The sequence below is a fragment of the Lactuca saligna genome, chromosome 1, assembly GCF_052625555.1.
Source record: "Lactuca saligna cultivar CGN05327 chromosome 1, ASM5262555v1, whole genome shotgun sequence".
In the NCBI taxonomy this organism is placed as follows: Eukaryota; Viridiplantae; Streptophyta; class Magnoliopsida; order Asterales; family Asteraceae; genus Lactuca; species Lactuca saligna.
The window spans coordinates 4,148,426-4,155,708 of NC_136417.1; the positions used below are offsets into that span (position 1 = coordinate 4,148,426).

At 32.2% G+C, this 7,283-nt stretch overlaps 1 long non-coding RNA gene across 5 annotated transcripts; it reads left to right on the forward strand.

Annotated features, from left to right (window-relative positions):
- Nucleotides 1–990: 990 nt before the first annotated feature.
- LOC145032280 (uncharacterized) lies at nt 991–3,694 on the forward strand. 5 transcript variants are annotated; one of them, XR_013677125.1, is made up of 6 exons: nt 991–1,373; nt 1,589–1,928; nt 2,025–2,085; nt 2,153–2,239; nt 2,384–2,428; nt 3,311–3,538. It is a non-coding gene; the product is annotated as an uncharacterized LOC145032280 (long non-coding RNA). The 5 variants fall into 5 exon arrangements; XR_013677103.1 differs by having other exon boundaries at nt 991–1,267; nt 1,347–1,373; nt 2,025–2,239; XR_013677095.1 differs by adding an exon at nt 3,560–3,694 and having other exon boundaries at nt 992–1,373; nt 2,025–2,239; nt 3,311–3,419.
- The last annotated feature ends 3,589 nt before the right edge of the window (nt 3,695–7,283 follow it).

A 7,283-nucleotide genomic window follows, 5' to 3' on the forward strand; every position in this document is an offset into this window, starting at 1 on the left:
ATATGAATATACCATATAAGCAAAACATGTAATGTAAGATTCACATGTGAATATACAAAACAAACTGAATGTACAATGTAATATTCATATGTGAATACAACTTTACACATTAATATACCATATAAAAAGAATATATCATGAAATATTCACATGAAATTATACCATATTGACAAAAAAAAATGTCATGTATTATTCATATGCGATCATACCATATAAAGAAAATATAATTTCACATGTAAATCATTATATGCTTATTAAGAGGAGAAAATAAGTATGATATGTTATGTATTATTCACATGTAAGTAACATATAAGAATATATTGGCATCACTTTATGGACCATTTCATCAAACAGTTGGCACGCACACAAGTTAAGTTCAATAATTGTTGCAAACTTGAAGAACTAAACAAAAAAAAATACATATCCAACTAAATCGTATCAAATTGGTGATATACTACTATATTATATATACTATTAATCCTTAAAAGGGTGATGAACAGGAAAGTTTTGGAATTTAGATTTCTGCCACATATTTCTCTCCGTTTTATACATTTGCCACAACAATTTTTTAATACATAGCTTAAAAGCCTTGTGAACGACACGAAAGATTTCTTTTTCGTTATTTTGTCACTGAAAGTTCTATTTGTCGTTGTTCGCACACACCGCCTTACGTTTTCCCATCGTTATCTTCTCTTCCTCAAAGCCGGTTGGTGCTCCACCGACTCCAATATTTTTGCCCTCAACTCCGTTTTCCCTCTTAGGGGGTGTTTGGCCTATCTTTTTGAGGGATAAAAAGAACTTTTAGAAAAAGATAAGAGGAAAAGATGTTTGGTAAAAATATTTGAAAAGTAACTTTTGGGAATTTGATATAAGAAAAACTGACTTTTTGGAAAAGTCAGAATTTCTAACCTTTTTTATTTTTCCTAAAAGGGCAAAAAATTTCTAACCTTTTTTATTTTTCCTAAAAGTCCTTTTCCCTTTAAAAAGATTAACCAAACACCCTCATAATTTTCATTCTCACCTCCGTCAACACACCGCCGCCGACCTTGCATCCGACGTCGATCCGACACAGCTGCTGATGGTCAGCGGGAAGGGAAGAATGGGAACCCGCTTCTGCGTTCCTCCTCCCTAAGCCTTCTTGCGAGAGCTTTCCAATTGCTTGTATTCGGACCTGGAACATACTGTCGCTCCCTATGTACCCCTAAATCCAGACATCAGCCATCAGTTCTCACAAACCCAACGCATCTCCAATATGCATCTTCCAATTGTGTGATTTTTTTTTCTTTTTAATTCATCGCCTCAATTTTGGATGAAAGTTTTTAATCAAGCGTCGTTTTTTTTTCAAGGCTCAATTTCCGATTTTCAGTATTCAGGTAAAAACATCTTTCATTTGTATATTCCCCTGCTTATACCGGTTTTTGTAGGTCACCGCATCCCTCTTCCAATCAACCATCTTTCTGTATTCTGTGTTCAATGTCCAAAGGAATACACGAACATGTTTATACTAATTTAAGTGCTTTTGATTTGTGAAGTGGTTTCTACCAGAGGCATAACTGTTTCACTTCTTTGATATCTTTGTTTTTGCTAGGAAATAGATGGAACAGAATAGGGATACATGATATAGAACAGCTTTATTTGTCCCACTTTTTTCAGTTATTGCGATTTTGTCCCATCTCCACCATCGCTACTTCCGCTAATACAGTCATACACGCCGGTTGGGCGATGATGGCGTGGCGGTTCAACCGGACGACGATGAGTTAGGTGGTCGGACAATATGTTAGCAATGGTTAGCCGCACACGGATTTCCATGCTGGTAAGCATTACCCAAATTGATTGAACGTCTTCGTCTTTCTGTTCGTCACCGCTCTGTCGGTCAATAGGAAATCGGGGCTTACTCAACCCTTATCTACCGTCATAAACGGAAGCATGTATGGTTATATTTACGCATTTTACATTTAATATAAATTATTGTTTTTCTTGATATTTAACATTTCGAGACTCTAATTAATCCTAAAATGGTGCAGTTAATTGTTGGATCTTCTTCTGTTTGTACTTTTGAAGAAATGTATATTGTACGCAGATAAGGTGTTGGATGAAATGTTTGTCTATTTTTTATGACTGTATAATTTTTTTTGTTTGATTTCTGTGGCAGATCTATTCAACCAGGTCATTACCTTGTGAAATTGATTATTGAAGATTCATAAATAGAGGATGAAGGGATTTAGGTTTATTAAGAGAGGTAATCTATTTAGGCTTCTTGGGTCATAAAGATTATGTAGTTTTGTGCTTCATAAGTAGTAAAACAGTTTTCTAAAAAGGGGTACATCTTTTGAATCTTTCTCTGTTCTATAATAAATTGCTTTTTTTCTTGGTCAATTTACAGATGCATCCAAGACAGGCAAAACGGTTATGTTTGTAGCCACATGGGGTAAAAATTATTTCCTCTTATTGTTTGTTTTAGCAAATATTTAAGTTCTTCTAAACTAAATTTTTATGTGTGTTTTTGGTGTAATACATATACATTTAGACATTTAGTTCACACTCATTTAAAAAAATTATGTTAATATTTCAAGTGGAGATATGGGTTGCTTTATGTGACTGTTTTGGTTATAAAAAAGGTGCAGATCGATGTTCTTCATAAACATGTAGGAGTAATTGTGGTCCTTTTTTTTTTGGTATCATTCCCATATTTATCTTTCCCTTCAATTGTCTGTTTATGTAATTAAGCATTTCTTAAAGTTGGACCATAAATGTAATTAAATATGAACCTATCATAAACGTATATGTAGTCTGCCTATGAAAAAGCTCTGAAAAATAAACAACCCGACCTGAGGAACTACCAACAACGGGAGAAACCGTTTCTAACCTCAGCTTCACCCCCTTCCTCGGGATTCTTTCTTTGATGATATGCCCTAAGCCCCTTTCAGAAGACCGAAGTCATTGGTGCTTTGCATAAGGGGTAAGAGCGCCATAAAGACTATTGGTACCTATCATAGACTTGACTCATTTTATGGGCTTCAATTCCTTTCCCTGTAGAAGGCTATAAACATTAATGTATTCAGCGTGTAATCTTTTACCTATTTGCCCTTCATTTTTTTCCTCCAAGTCCACTCACATTGCCCTCCATGGCTTAATGTAGCCATTTTTTGTTAATATATATATATATATATTTTTTGTAAATAAAGAATTAATAATCTTTTTTTTTAGTAGCGTTGACCTGTGCACTGTGTTTTTTGCTGTTAACATATAATACACAAAATTCATATGAAAAATCAGTTCATTCTTGAAAATGATGATATTTTTTTTGCAGGACCGACAAATATGATTGAGGGATAATGATATGGTGGATGAGATGTTGCACGTTCGTGTTTTACAGTGGAGAAGGAAAAGTATGAAGCAATATCAAAACCCTTAATATGGTAACTAATTTGTTGTTAACTTTAAATTATATAAAATCAAAACAAATTTCTTTTTTCGGAAAAATAATTGCTTCATATTCATTTTGTTAAATATGACAACAAACTCATAATTACTTTAACTATTACAACATGACACACAGAGCAAATTTATGTTGGGGACATGGATAGAAATTGACAAATTGATGAGTCATTGTATTTTTTATTAAATATCAAACTATGTTCTTCTTAGACCCTCCTGGAATGTAACAAAGATGATTCAGAATTGGTTTTTCACATATCATTGTTGATAGAAAGCATTCGGATGGTCTGTTTGATAACTTCAAAAAAGTGTTGATTTTTAAAAAAAAATATTTAAAATGTGATAAGTGGTTTATTGTTTCAATTTTATCCTCATTTTGTCTAACAAAAACCTTAATTTTCATTTGTAAACTTGTAATCGAACCACCTGTTGATAACTTTCCATAAAAATCAATAGAAAATTATTTATTTATATTCTTGTTAGCTTTTGAGAAATGAATTGAACGGGATAATGCAACATATATTTTTTTTTGAGGATATTGAAAGTATTTAAATTGGCTCCTACATGAAGAACGATACTTAGATCATATCATCCTACAATAAGTTGTTATTTGTATTTAAAACTAGGTGTAAGACTTATATATTAAATGAGTTAATTAAAATGAAATATAAACTTGTAAATATTTAAGAACTTTATATTTATAAGAAAGTAAGAAAAATAATGAATTATTAAAATTGATTTTTTTTATCTTTTAAATTTAAATAAATAAACAAAATAAACTAATGAGCTTTAATTTTGAAATTTTAAAATAAGAAGGTAAGTTCACTAATGAAATTGACATTCATTTATTACTATGTTTATTGTAATTATTATATTAAAGTATTATGTGGATTCATTAAAATAGAAAAAACTATAAATTGATATGTGAAAAAGAAATTAAATCAAAATAACCATAAAATATCATTTGGCAAATTGAATGAAAGTGTGATATATGATAAAAAAAACATTCATTTATTAGAGTAGATTTGACAATTTAAATATAATTTTTCGGTAATTTAAAGGACATCTTAGTTGGTAAGCAATTTTTGGTAATTTAAAAAACATCTTATTAGGAACCATGTGGTTTTTTATTCTAGATTTGCTAATGCTAGCGGGCTAAACAATAAACAATTACTTTTAAAAACAAATACATATATGAATGTGATATGACTGTGATTTGCAATTGAATAAGGATACAATCTAAAATCTAAATTGGGAATTCATAATGTGAATGAAAAGAAAAAAGAAAGCAGCACCAGTAAAGAAAAAGCCGAAGTATCATGTAATATGGGCTTTATGAAGTTTTGTGGCCATATGGGCTTGCACCTTGGATTTTGGCACCTGCGGTCATCCCTAATCCCTACCACTACGGCACTACCCGAGCCAAAATCCTATTCAGTTTTATCAGCCCAATAAAATCAAACTGGTTCGGTTTGATACTGTTTTTTTTAAGTGAAATTGGTTTTTTCTCGGTTTAAACATTGATCCGAACCGATTTGTAAATCGAAATTATTATTTTTTAACAAAATGTCATTTGCAAAAATACCGAATTGATTATAGATGAAACCGGTTTTTTTTACCATTTTCTTATAAAACCCGAACCAAACCGTTTTTTAACAAAAAAAAAACGGACTTTTAACATAATTTCATTTCAAAAAGACAAAACCGGAGAGAGTATAACCGAAACCGGCTTAGATAAAACCATTTTAAAATACTGAAAGCGGGTTTAATCCATATATGTGCACATCTACTACTAACTCGTGATAAAAAGAAAGAAACATTTAATTTACTTGGGTACAACTAATCTAGCCGGCGGTTCAAGATTATATTTGATTATTTGAATATTTTAAATTATATATAGAACGACAAGAGATACTCTAATGTATTCATACGTATCGCTTAGTTACATCTATGTCTGAATAGTGACTTGAATCTCGATCTCTTGGAAGAGAAACATCTCATCATACCCTTAGTCCAAAGATTTGTTAGGTGGACTTCCACTTCTACCAATTGTTTCTCTTCCAATTCCTGTGATGCAAGCCCCAACAAATTCCTTGTGTTGAATTTTTGTTTACACTTTTATGAAAGTTTTATATTTCAATGTAATTTAGTTTTGAGCACGTCTAACATACTCGCACAACATATAGGTTAAAAAAAAATCTGCTCATCAAATATAATTGTATACCATTTTTACATAATCTATGAAATCAATTGACACGGATAATCGACAAATGTGACTAGCATTAGCAAGAGAATATCAAAAAGTACAAAATTTTGAACATCGACCAAAACAGTTGTATGCCATACGCCACGAGGCTTGAGGAGTGGACTACAAATAGGCCTCGACAAGAGTGTCGTGGCAAGGAAGAGGCTAAGTTGGATGGAGTTGGGACAACTGATCACACTATTTCTCTCTCTTTGACAATGGAATGTTGAAGATGGAGGAAAAAGATGATAGTGGAGTTCGGGATGCTTTGCATAGTTAGCACCTACTCGCCGAACAAACCCTAGTTGCCTTTTCCTTTTTATAGAAAAAATGTAATGATTTTGTTTATATTGTACCTAGAAGTTTCACTCTAGTCCTCTCTTTTCAACTTAATTACTCACAATCTCCTATTTTATTAGACTGTCATCTTGAGCCCATGATCTACTAACTTTTCTACATTGTAGACTTCCTTTTCAAAAAAATATCACTTATTTCCTTTAACTTTAAGCAAATATTCACTTTTGGTCCTTCTATCTTCTTCTTCCTATTTTTCAACAACTGGATTATTTTATTAGAAAAAGTTAACAAATAGCTAACAAATAATTACATAGGAACAGATAAAATTGGATTTAACAACGACGAACCTCAGCTAATACAAAAGTGTCTATTCCGCTCAACAAACCAAGTGTAGGAATAATTGATCAATCTATCAATCAATGAATTTCTTCCATCTTGACGTTAACTTTCATTTTATTTCCTTTTATATAAAAATAATCCAGTCAACAATTTTATTTTTTCATTTTTATATATTTTCCACGCCTGTTTGGTGATATTTTTTCCTTGTATACATATTTCCACTACAAACCAATCAAATTAGTTATTGTTAATACACAGTTAGAATAACTTATAGGGTATTAGACATCAAATTTTTGATATTTATGAATGAAGAATAATAAACTTTTATCCATTATCCATACACAAATGCCCTACAAACTTTCAATGGTTGGTCTATTTAGTCCCTAAAGCTTTTTTGTTGCTTTAAGAGGGCATAAAGTTGTTTGCAACCTGTATCTAAAGCTTTTTTGTTGCTTTAAGAGGGCATAAAGTTGTTTGCAACCTGTATTTTTAGTCACCGAGACTTTTTTTAGCCACTTTTATTGCCATATACACAACATTTTCCACATCAGCCATGATATGGCATCCATTCACTATTACGATAATAAAGAACGATGTCGCTTAGCATATGAATCGTAGTGCCTAAGTGTAACATCTCAAAATCACGATAAAATATTTCATTTTTAATTAAGGAAAAATCATTGTTTTCAATCAAACCCAAATCATAAGAAACCATATGTAACACCCAAAGGCCAAGAAAGGAAAGAAAATCCCTAATTTTAAGGGTAGACTCGACGAGTCCAAGGAGGGACTCGACGAGTCCGAGCGGGATCCGGGTCAAGGTGTAAGTGGCCAACTCGGCGAGTCGGCCAAGTGGACTCGGCGAGTCCGGTCTGTGTGAGGAAAACCCTAAATCCGGGACTTTGGGCGCTGTTTAAGCTTCTTATTCTCTCCATTAGGGTTCCTTATAGCATCCCTCATTCAG